Raw genomic sequence first — 13,809 nt, forward strand, 5'->3', positions numbered from 1 at the left:
TGTGTTAGCATACGATATTTGTTTTTCTCTTTCTGACTTACTTCACTCTGTATGACAGACTCTAGGTCCATCCACCTCACAAAAATAACTCAATTTCGTTTCTTTTTATGGCTGAGTAGTATTCCATTGTATACATGTGCCACATCTTCTTCATCCATTCATCTGTCGATGGACACTTAGGTTGCTTCCACGTCCTGGTTATTGTAAATAGTGCTGCAATGAACACTGTGGTACATGACTCTTTTTGAATTATGATTTCCTCAGGGTATACGGCCAGTAGTGGGATTGCTGGGTCGTATGGGAGTTCTATTTTTAGTTTTTTAAGGAACCTCCATACTGTTCTCCATAGTGGCTATATCAATTTACATTTTCACCAACAGTGCAAGAGGGTTCCCTTTTCTCCACACCTCTCCAGCATTTATTGTTTATAGATTTCTTGATGATGGCCATTCTGACCCGTGTGAGGTGATACCTCATTGTACTTTTGATTTGCATTTCTCTAATGATTAGTGACGAAAAGACAACCCTCAGAATGGGAGAAAATATTTGCAAATGAAGCAACTGACAAAGGATTAATCTCCAAAATTTACAAGCAGCTCATGCAGCTCAATATCAAAAAAACAAACAACCCAATCCAAAAAATGGGCAGAAGGCCTAAATAGACATTTCTCCAAAGAAGATATACAGATTGCCAACAAACACATGAAAGAAGGTCTCTTAAAACCTGACCTCTGGTGTCTTCTCTGAGATGGTGAACTCTGTCAGGACAGCGTGAAGTATCTCACGTCCAAGAACCCAGCCAAACAAAGAGAAGAGTATTTATTTACTTAGTTACTTAAAGCGTGCTGAGTTAATGAATAGCTTAATTCTTTAATTGACTTCCTTTAGGAAAAACTATACCGCATATGTTCAGAGAAGAGTTTACTTAAGTAAAGGAGGCATGGATAGAGCGTTTCTCTCTTACGCCTTCTAACATGACATGCTAATTAAAAATAAAAAATGTGATGGCTTCAAATATATACAAAATTCACTCACATCTCTTGTAGCTTTACTTCACGGTGTTCAATTTACTAAAAGAGGTACTCAATTTCATTTTGTAAACAAAAACATATATACATATATGCGTATGTATATTATACATAGGAAACATTTTGCTCCACTAATTAAGGGGTCAGCAAACTATAACTCACAGCCTGCCACCTGTTTCTGTAAACAAGCGTTTACTGTGACACAGTCATAGCTGTTCGTTTACATACTGCCTGTGGCTGCTTTTCCACTACAACAGCAGAGTTAAATAGTTGTGGCAGACTATGTAGCCAGCAAAGCCTAAAATTGTAACTATCTGGTCCTTTAAGAAAGAGACCAACCTTGCACTAATTGGTTTGTTTTAAATAAATGCAGGGAACATATCTGCATAATCAATAAGCTGTCATGTTCCTTGCATCTCTATAACTAATGCCCACTACTAAATCTTCTTAAAGAATATAATATAATACACTGAGGTCACTTTTTTTTCCCTATAAGCATTCTTTGTGCAGTAATCATATGGTTCAGTTAATGAGAATCTCAAGGAGTTAACATAATTGCCAAGGGGAAGCCTGACTTGACTTTTTCATTTGATAAAGGTCCAGTTAGATTCTATACTGAGGGACAGATTTTGAATATGTAAAGGTACATATCAGCAGCTCATTGAGTCTAATGAAGGCTTAGTTATTGATTAAATAGGGTGCACCTGACATTCAAGAACCATTGATGAGCTCAGAAATGGGTAGTTCAAATGACCGGATTAAATTACGGGGAAAGTTCAGATGACACCGACATTGATTTTTTTTTTTTTTTTAGTAACTGTTTGCATTATAACATCCATATTTGTAGAGTCTAAATAAAAAAGGGGATATATAAATGATTTAACTATATAAGGATCTCTTGAACAGTTTTATAATCTATGACATTCTTTCATTATTTGGTGATAAATCAAATTCTTTTGTTTTCTATACATTTGAAAATCTTAAGTGAGACATCATGGCAATAAAAGACCATGGCGATGCCTAAAGAAGGAATCGGACAAATGATCAAACATTTAACATAAAGGGACATAAGAGGTATAATCGACTCCACGGTTTAAGGTAATGGCATTGACAAAATTAGACAGCATGGTTTTAGGTTTCCTTAGTCACAAATTAATGTAACATAATAGTCCAGTTTATTCTAGTCAAGAGTCTTAATCCATTGCATCTAAATGAAATAAAAAGATATGATTAGAATCAGCCAGAGATGTTGATTTGTCACCAAGGGGAAGGATGAGTATATTCCTCCAATATAAGGAGCAGGGCTATCAGACTGGAAGATACTTCAGCATTCTACTTGACTGATGTCACTGAGTGATGGCAATTTCTTTGGTTCAGATGAGTGATTCTTAATTCTGGTTGCACTTTAGAAGCACGTGAAGTTCTTTTAAGATAATACCAATTATTAAGGGTCCACTCCAGACCAATTATATCAGAATCAGTAGTGATAGCTCAAGATTTGTTAGTTCTTCAAAGTTCCCCAACTTATTCCAATAAATATCCAGCGCTGGGAACCACTGAATAGACTGAAAAGATGAGGCTGATTTTCCCATCGGATAGGAGAAAAATTTAATAGAGGTACAAGATTTTTTAAGGGCCTTTTGACGCTGAGGCTATTAATAATTTGTGAAACAAGGTGATAACTCTTAGCTTCCAGTTGTTTGAATGAATTTATTTAAACTGAGTATTCAGCCAACTTCTTTATAGAAGATAAGTAGATATAATGGCAAGGACATGATATATTTGTGCTGGGCTTCCAAAAATATTAAAATCTGAGATTGTTAATTGATTTTTGTTCCACAGCATATTTTGATTCTCTCCTTTGGAGACTGATACATTGGTACAGGGCAACCTCCATTCTCAAAACTTTATTGAAAATAAATCTAAAGTCAGATAAGGTCTCCTTTGCTTTTTTGATCAAACAAGGGTAATTGTGGAACATGAAACTGGAAAATAAAGCTAGTAAAGCCCTGATTTTTTTTTTTTTTTGCTGTATTTTATTTTATTTTATTTTATTTTTTTAACATCTTTATTGGGGTATAATTGCTTTACAATGGTGTGTTAGTTTCTGCTTTATAACAAAGTGAATCAGTTATACATATACATATGTTCCCATATGTCTTCCCTCTTGCGTCTCCCTCCCCCCCCCCCCCCCTTTTCCCCCCCTCCCCGCTTTCACAAAGCACCGAGCCAATATCCCTGTGCCATGTGGCTGCTTCCCGCTAGCTATCTACCTTACTACGTTTGTTAGTGTGTATATGTCCATGACTCTCTCTTGCCCTGTCACAGCTCACCCTTCCCCCTCCCCATATCCTCAAGTCCGTTCTCCAGTAGGTCTGCGTCTTTATTCCCGTCTTACCCCTAGGTTCTTCATGACATTTTTTTTTCTTAAATTCCATATATATGTGTTAGCACACGGTATTTGTCTAAAGCCTTGATTTTTAAAGAGATTGATATATTCAGTGATGTATGCTCCTTAAAACGGCTCCAGATAAAATATATTGTAATAGCTTAGTTAACTTTTCATAGTATACCTTATGTTAGCATAACACAAAAATTCAGGAAATCTGTTGAGATTATTTATTTAGTTATGGAAATTAAAAACATTGGAAGACAAGAAATTGGGACTCTCCCAAAGTATGGTTTAGTACCGATTTTATTCTTAATCTCAGAATGGACTGAGTGAAGTTTTGAAAATTTTACACATTTTCAATTCTCATGAATTTTCATATAAGGGCAATTCTAGACAGCAGTCAGAATTCATATATTCAAATTCCAAAAAACAGTTATTAGTATTCTACAAAGTAATAATACTCCTATATAAACGTACTCCTAAAAAATTTCATGGTCATGAAAGACAAAGAAAAGCCAAGAAACCATTCCATATTAAAGGATACTAACAACATGACAACTAAATGCAACAGTTAACTAGGGAATGGATCCTACATCAGAAGAAAATTTTAATATGCTAAAATAATATTTTGTGACAAATTATAAAATTTGAATGTGGAAATTAAATTAGCTAATGAAACTACTTAAAATAATAAATTTTCTGACTGCTACCTACAATGAGGTTAAGTATGAGAATGTTCTTAGGAAATATATATATATGTAGATAGGTAGGTAGATAGACATGTTTAGAAAAAAGTGATAAAACAAATGTGACAAAATGTTATAAACTGATGAATCTGGTTGAAGTATGTAAGGGCATCCTTTATTCTTTTCTTACAACCTTTCTATAATTTTGCAATAGTTTTTAAATGCAAGTATAAAAAATGGTTATTAAACAGTGCACGTGGCAGGCACTGTTCTAGAGTAACAAGAAAATAATGTAGCTAAAAATCATGGGGCTTGCATTCTAGTTGATGAAAACAGATAAAAATAGAAACTCAGTAAATAAACTAGTTAATTTTGAATAGTGATACGGTGAAAGAAATATAATGGGGTAGTACAATAATGTGGTAGAAAGAATTGGCATGGAGGGTGTTATTTATATATGTTGATACCAGAAGGCTTCCCAGAGGAAATGATATTTAACTGAGCTAAATGTAGGGGTATCTTAGGAAAGGGCATCCAAACAGATGTCCTTGAGATTGGACAATGCTTTGTAAGACCAAGAAACAAAGGAAAGCCAGGGTAGATAGAGCTTAGTCAACTACCAGGGAGTTCATAAAAGATTGAGGTTAAAGTTTTAGATCATTCTGATTACCTAAACTATTTCTGAGTAGGTCATTCTGCTCTCTTACGAACCTCAGGCTGAGACAAATCTGTATCTTGAAGGCTCAGGTAGAAATGCTGTCACGAAGGACAATTCCTAGGTGACCTTAGCAGCCAGAGCTAGAAGGGGCTAGAGTTAATATTAGTATGAGTGCTGGTTAAACTTAAGGGTACATGTGGCTTGGCCTCCCTCTTCTGGAGAGCAGGCTACAAACTGAATTGTTTCCTTTGAGCTAGAGCTTCCTATTCCCCACATAAATTAAGTAAAATAATATGCTGGGTTTGAATTTTAAAAACCCTAATTAAGTTTTGTAATGCATTTCCTTGTAACATATAATTTTGCCCAGAAATTATTTATGGACCAAAAAAAAAGGGGGGGGACAAAGAATAGGTTTCTTTAAGTTTTATTCTTTTCTTTTTTCTTTGTATTCATTCCCCACCCTCACTATTTACCTAAAGAAAGAATAGCAACCATAGAACATATAAAGTGAGACGGCAGTATTAGACATCACTTTTTTCCTCTTCCTCTTGGATCAAAGGATTAATGATGTTAGAGCCACTTATCATTCCTCAGAGGTTGATGACTGGAAATGACAGGGGCTTCTCAAGAAATTATGATATGGATGTGATTTTGAAACCTTGTCCATTTTGAAGTGTCTGGATCAATGTGTTTGCCCTTTCACTGAGTGTGATCTCATGTGTGAAGTGATAATCATCGGTCATAGCCACAGGAAAACAGACCCGAGTGGTTTCTTCACCTGTGGTGGAGTTTCCCCACCACCTTCTTTGTATTTTAAGACCCTGATAATGAAATATATTCTTTTTTAGTTTGGCATTTGTTCTCACAGAGATTTGTTGTCCCCTGCCTGAGCCCTCAGATTATTTCTAACACCCTTCTATGTCTTTACCTTAAACAATTTACTTCTATAAAGGTGAACTTTATAAATATCCCATATGTAAGATCTCTTGACAAATACAATTATATTTGTTCCTAATTATTTCACAAATAAATCACACCGATGCAAGCAGGAAGAGGGAGGATGAATAGAAGTATGTTTACAGCAAAAGCTAAAGAGGAGAGGATGAAACAGGCAAAGCCAGGCCAAGGCCTGAGAGGGTAGGTGCAATGGGAGAGTGTCATGGGACTCTGGAAATGTTAATGGAAATTACAGTTTTAGCTTAGGGAATAAAAGGGTTAATGAGATTTGGTCCTTGACTACCTCTCTGTCCTCAACTCCTAGCCTTTCTGCCTCACTCACTGCACTTCAGCCACCGGTCCCTTGCTGCTCCTCCTACATGCCAAAGACTTTCTCCTAGTAGGGCCTTTCATCAGATCTCCTGGGAACTCTTTCCCTCCAGAAGGTCACAGGGCTACCTCCTGCACTTCATTCCAGTCTCAAGCTGTCTCGTCTCAGCAGCCTTTCCTGAGCATCATATCAAAATCTGTAATGTCATCCTCTAGAACCTTATTCAGCTATATTTTAATACAAATTACTTATCACTACCTGGAATTTTATTCAGCTATTAATTTTGTTGTTTTGAGGGCTATTGTTTGTGCCCTGCCTTTGTGAATTCTGGAAAGGCAGCATCTTTGTTGACTTCACTCACTACTGTATTTCTCATTCAGAGAACACTGTCTGGGGCATAAAAGTCACTCAGTGTATGCAGAATGAAGAATGAATGAATTCTCACGACATCGATTATAAAAGGAAATGATAAATTATTTAATAAAAGTGAACAACAGGATTGTTCATGACTTCAGACAAATTAGATCTCAAGGAAATCGATATGACAAGTGGGTTCCAAGACAGATGAAATAGAAGTAGAACGGACCCAGCAGAAAACAGACCTGCTTCTCTCAGAAATCAGGGCTCAGTAGCATCTTCAAGCCCTGGGATATAAGGTCTATGTCTTAGCATGTAACATTAGTAATGGCAAATTCCCTCATACTGCAATACATGTTCATTGCAAACTGTGAGCGTACATTGTGTTCTAGATGGCAACGAGTAGCACTGGAAACAGGATGCGACAAAAAAAATAGAGAAACTAGGAATATGTTCTTGATTCATCTTTGAAGGAGTACTGTTCTGCCTTTTTAGCTTAGATTATAAAAATGAAAGTTAAGTTGGACAAAACGAATTAAAGAAACAACAATAATGACAAAGTGAGCCTTCTCGTTGAGAATCTGCCCTTGGTGGCATGGCTTGTTTCATTCCTTAACCTTTACCAGTTGTAATTTAAAGGAGTCCCTACTTTATATACAAGGCTGGGATTATTTTGGAAATATTCAATTCCCCAAACCAACTGTTTTAGTATTTTGCTGTTTTATTTTGTTTCTACTTAATAGTCCTCTGTTTATGTAGACTTAGTTTCGTATGTCATTGTCTACCATTATACTGCTTACTTCCTGAAAGTTTGGGACTCAGCTTCCTCATCTTTGCAGCCTCCACAGTCTGCTTCACACTGATTTACAGATGATAGGGGATCAGCAATAGCTATTGAGCTATTACAACTGTAATGCATTAAAACTTTTCCTTTTATTTTAATATAATTCCTAAATTTTATATGATATTTTCATATTAGCTACAGCCTCAGTTCTTTTCAAACATCAGCAACTTGTTGGAAGTTCAACAGGAAAGACAAAATGTATGTAATGTGAATCAAAACTATAATGAGCTATCACCTCACACCAGTGAGAATGGCCACCATTAAAAACTCTACAACAATAAATACTGGAGAGGGTGTAGAGAAAAGGGAACCCTTCTACACTGTTGGTGGGAATGTAAATTAGTACAGCCACTATGGAGAAAAGTATGGAGGTTCCTTAAAAAACTAAAAATAGAGCTACCATATGATCCAGCAATCCCTCTCCTGGTCATATACCTGGAGAAAACCATAATTCAAAAGGATATGTGCACCCCAATGTTCACTGCAGTGCTGTTTACAATAGCCAAGAAGTGAAGCAACAGAAATATCCATTGACAGAGGAATGGATAAAGAAGCTGTGGTACATATATACAGTGGAATATTACTCAGCCTAAAAAGAATGAATAATGCCATTTGCAGCAACATGGATGGACCTAGAGATTATCATACTAAGTGAAGTCAGACAGAGAAAGATAAATATCATATGATATCGCTTATACGCAGAATCTTAAAAAATGATACAAATGAACTTATTTACAAAACAGAAACAGACTCACAGGCTTAGAGAAAGAACATATGGTTACTAGGGGGGAAGGGTGGGGGGGAGGGATAGATTGGGAAGTTGGGATTGACTTGTACACACTGCTATATCTAAAATAGATAACCAGTAAGGACCTACTATACAGCACAGGGAACTCTGCTCAATATTCTGTAATAACTTAAATGGGGAAAGAATTTGAAAAAGAATAGATACATGTATATGTATAACTGAATCACTCGGCTGTACAACTGAAGCTAACACAATATTGTCAATCAAGCATACTCCAACATAAGATAAAAATTAAGAAAAAAAGAAAATGTATGTAAAATATAACTCATTCTCTGTCATTTAGGGGAAATCTAAGACCGATCATATGAAGGAAAGCTTTCAAGATAGGGTTGAGTTTTGGTAGAGGTATAAAGTGTTTGCATGGTCAAGGCAACAGTTATATCTTCCAGGCATTCCTTTTTTTTCTGTTGGAGTCATGACAATTCCTGTTCAAGTCTGTGAAATCTCAACCTCAATGGCAAATTCTTCATGATTCTTCATAAGCTTTGTCACTTACTGAGAATCCAAATGAAAGTTCTAAGTGATTTTAAATTTCATTTCTTCTTGACATATACAGCTTTTTCAGAAAATATATCCTGACTGAGAATGCTTTTTTTTTTTTCTTAAGTGACATAGGCATTCTCGACCCAAATTCCCTTCCAACGGTGATTTGTCCAGTTATGAGGCCTCAAGAGTTTCCCTTTGGCCCAGTTAATATAATGTCAAAGTTAATTGTGAACGCTTAAGCACCTCACAAGCTCTGAAGATGTTGAAATGCTCCCTTATTTAGGAAACCAGATGACAATGCATTCAATTTTGTCATCATAATTACCCTCTTATAAGTAACAATAGACCCACATTTGACAAGTTCTTAATTCACACGTTCTTCTTTCTCTGGGGGTGCTGGCCGTCCTTACATATTTCTCATGAAACGACTTGGCTTTCTCAGTCTAAATACCTCCCACCTATGCTTTTCCTTTACCACCCAGTTCTACTGGAACTCTTTAATCCATTTATCATCCTTTAAAGATTTCTATATAACTTTTGTTCTTTGGCTTCAGTTGGCATTCTAAAACCTGAAAGTCACTGGAACTTTCAAAGAGAAGGAAGAAAGTAATTAGAAGATTTTCTATTATTTTGATAATATTTTTATTGCATGCATATTGGTTGTAAGGAAATGTGCTGAGTCCTAATTGCTGTTATAGAACAATTACTAAGGCTATAAAGAAGCTAACACAGCAGTGTTTTGGGCTAATAAACAAACCATATTTTAACTATGTACAATAAGGGAGTTTCCTTGTTTATTTCCATCTCTGTCTTCTGTACAGAGTCACACATTCACATTTTGAGTGGCTAACAACCTAACTTCCAACATAACTCATTACTCCCCTTTTTTGTTGCATATACAACAAAATAATACTTTGTATTCTAATTTGAATTCAAGTTTTTAAAACTGGAGACAAATTATGTAGTTTTACTTGGAGGAAAGTTCGCATCTCCCGCTAATAGCACCACCTTACCTACAACACCTGTGGCCCATCAAACTGCAAACGGGAGGAGTTCTGTTTGTCTGTTTTCTTTTGGACCAAATGGGGTGGATGGACGATGTGCAATTATTTTATGAAATTACATTTGACAGAAACCAAAAATACATTAGAGGAGACAATATATGGACTATGTCCTGGGATACAATTTAGAATACAGTCTCTGACTGAACATCAGGAAGTACTGTGGACATGTTGCTATACTAATAAGAGAAACTTGCTGCCTGTTTCCTGACATGCAGAAAAGGCTCCAAGAATCAGAAGGAGCCAGATGGAGATAGAAACAAGATACGCAGCTGGCCCATCTGCCAAACACACGGACTCTAGTGCGCAGTCTGAGGAGATCTCAATGACTTTCCTCAGATAAGCAACCTCTTTCCAGAAAGTAGTCTGTTCACTTGGCTTGCTACACAATGAGTTCATAAAAATAAGCCTTTACTAGGCATGTTATATACTGTAAAATGCTATGCCATCACTTTTATTAGGAAGAAATGGTATTGTCATACAGTTGTTAAGTACTATTTTTCCTGCTTGCTCTTTTACAAATTAAATCTCATTTGTTTTTTTCTGCCCATGGACTTACTTACAACCAGTTATATCATTTCTCTCTCCAAACTGGTTTCTACAGCACCTTCCAAACTGATATAATCTGCCAATCTAATTTGGGCCTATTTGCCCTCTATTTATGGTCAGAAATCCATTTAGTAGAGCCAAGAATCATTTTCTGGTACTTCCAAGGTCCCACTCTCATCTATCATTCTCCACATTTATATCTCTTAGTTTGTTTTTAATCCATTTTATTGGGTTCTTATCAAAACTTATTTGACAATTTTTATACACTTACTTGAACCACTATATCAACCACTGTATTGAGGCTTAGACATTTATTATCCATAGTCCCCCCTGCTAACTTTATAATCTGTCAAGAAAAAACCTCTTAACTTTGTCCAGCATGATTTACTGTTAATGATCCCACTGTGTTTATTTTGCATGGTTTCAATGTCCTCTAGATGTTTATAGAATTTCTCTCACTCAGTCTTTTTAGTGACTAAGCCACGTTTTGGGCTTGAAAAAAAGCTAAGTGGCTCTTTTGAGGAACGTGTTATTAACTCTTTCAGGTAGATTAATTTGGTATAAGTAACAGTCATAGATGGACACACACACACACAAACACACACAGAAACATAATCAAATTCTTGCACCTCCCCATAATCCCATGATGTGAATAAAACCCCAGGAAGAACAATGGCTCAAGTTTTTATATTTCTTGTCCCCACATACATACGTTCCCTTCAAGTAAAATACAACTGAATTATTTGGGAGAGTCACTAAATATTTTATTATATGCATTCGCAAATTCACAATAACTCCAGGTAATCCTGCTTATTCTCAAACATGTTAAGTGCTTCTACGTCTAAGAGCTATTCATTACATCACAAGAGTCAGAGTTTCATTACTACTTCTCCACTGTTCTATTTAGCATCATCTCTACTGCACTAGAGCACCCAGGGTGCTATAATAGTGGAACCATGTACCATACAAACTTGGAAAAAATACCCAGCTTTCTGCATTCTGAGCCACTTTGTCACCATCCTGACTCCCTTATTGTACAGTGTCCTTTATGAAAATGTCTTCTTCAGCTTCTGCCTGAAACATCTCTCTCCAATGGGCTCATCAACCAGATCTGAATGGGAAACACACGTTATTCTCCTCCATCATTGTTCCATTTCCTCTCCCTGGATCTATGGCACAAACCATCCTCTTATAATTACACCAGCAAAAATAATAAACTGACAAATAAGTCAGCCCATGTAAATCATCTCATCTACATGAGATTGATTTTCCAGACACTTCAAGACAAATTTTAATCTCAGCTTGGGCTTATGGTAGATCTTCTCCACAGGCACTAAGGCATACATATGAGTTTATATGTGAGTGAGATTAGGGAGTGTTTGATATTTTATTTAGCAAGATATGGGGTTGTAGTATATAGGTTTTAAATCCTATATTGGGCATCAAAAATTGATCTCCTTGGCCATATTGAACCAAGGCACAAATAACTATGTTCTGATATAATTTCTAAAGGCCTTTGCTACTATATTACTCCTGTAACACCTAAATGGTTAAACTCCTGCCCTATTCTAATGAAACAAATACTTCTTATGAAACCACTATGTCCCAGACAAGGTGCTAGGTATTGGAATCAAAGAAGACAGCAATCAAAAGGGAAGCTCACAGATAAGGTCTGTATAAAGTGTTTAGGTAGCACAGAGAAAAGAAGGACTAAATCTGCCTTGGGGAGTATGATTTAAACTAGAAATAAAAGACATACACAAGTTTATCCTAGACTTCAATTTCCTCATTTGAAAATCGAGTTTAACTATACCAATTCTAAATATATGGCTGGTAGAAGTCCTTAAAGTATTTCAAGATATGAAGAAATAATTTGCTCTTGGTAAAATCTGTTGTATTGGTATAAAGTGAGGGGTTGAATATACTCACTACCTCTATTTTCTCTCTCCCCTTTCTCCCTGGAACTCATTCATTCATCTGTTAATCTCCAGTTCTTTCCAGAAACTTCTTTGGTAAACTCACCAGCGACTTATGCTTTGCTAAATCTAGTGGCCATTTTTGAGGCCAATTTTCTTTATCCTTTCAATAGCATCTGACATTTCTAAAAACACTTCCCAATTTACTTCCATGACACCATGCTCTCGTGGTTATCCTCCTACCTTAAGAAGGTGGGATATGCTTTGAAGAATGAGAGGATTATGTTCATGAAGCAATTGATATCATACATTGATAACATCCTGTGGCATCATTAAATTCGCTCAGAAGACTATTTTGCTACAGATACTGTATTGGGGGCTATCCTCACTAAAATTACCCCTCACTGCCAGATAAACTGGTGGGAGAATTACCTTTATACACACAGAAATTTCAACATTTCTTAGTATCAGAAGTTTAAATATGAACAGATATGTGGTGAATGCCTACAAGAGAATTAAATGAAACTAGAAAAGGAAACAAAACATGAAATATTAAAATAACTTCTATTTTTAAAATATAAAAGTAGGGAGGGTGCGAGGGAGGAAGACAACAGGGAAGAGATATGGGGACATATGTATATGTATAACTGATTCACTTTGTTATAAAGCAGAAACTAACACACCATTGTAAAGCAATTATACTCCAATAAAGATGTTAAAAAAAAAAAGAGTGGTTCTAGAGGGGCAAATAAAGAATATCAAGTACATCCATCAAAAAATAAATAAATAAATAAATAAAATAAAATATAAAAGTTAAAAAAACAAAGGAAATAGAGAAAGTGTGAGGAACTGGCAGAAGAAAGCATCAAAGTAAAACAGCAATTAATATAATCAGAGGATATATACACTAATATATATAAAACAGATAACTAATAAGAAACTGTTGTATAAAAAATAAAATAAAATTCAAAAAAAATATAATCAGAGGATAGGAAAGTTATTGTAGCTATTAAACAAGAAGAGAATGCTATGAAAGGAAGACTAGTTAGAGGAAAATAAAGCTTTTTTGCAGATTAAAATTGGATAGCTAAAATAAGTACTACAGTAGAAGTGATGAAAGGTACACTGAGAGAATTCTTTTGGAAAGTAGAGTGAAAAAATTAAATACTGGAGAAATAAAAAGAAAACTAGACAACTGATTCAGAAGGTCAAATATCCAAGTAAATGACATCCAATCCAAAAAAACATAATCATGAAACAGAGTATAGAAAATTATAAAAGAAAATATGCAAGGAAATGAAGGATAAGAGTTTCAGTTGAAAATTTCTTAAATGCATAATAAACCATAAGAATGGTTAAAGAATGGTGAAATTTCAGAACATGAGTGCCAAGCAGGTGATCAATAAAACTTTTAGAAAGAAAAAGAACACATAATGAAAGGAGAGAATGGCTATTAAAATGACATGAAATTTTTCTAAAACTAAAAGGCTAGGGAGAGAAAAAAAAAGCCTTTACATTGTGGAGGGAGTTTATTAACCTAGACTTTAAAATCCAAGTCAAATGATTAACTTATAATAGAAGAATAAATATATTACCAGATGTAAATACAGCATTTTGTTTTACTTCCCAAAGACCTTTTATTAGGAAGTTCATGAACTATGTCTCCAGACAAAAAGGACTGAATAAAACAAGAGAACAACTTAGGATCTGGAAAATAGGAGATGAAAAATGGAGGGGCAACTACATAAAGTTTTGAG

The sequence above is a fragment of the Aethalodelphis obliquidens genome, unplaced genomic scaffold, assembly GCF_003676395.1.
Source record: "Aethalodelphis obliquidens isolate GAN/ISIS:26980383/991018 unplaced genomic scaffold, ASM367639v1 scaffold101, whole genome shotgun sequence".
Taxonomy (NCBI): Eukaryota; Metazoa; Chordata; class Mammalia; order Artiodactyla; family Delphinidae; genus Aethalodelphis; species Aethalodelphis obliquidens.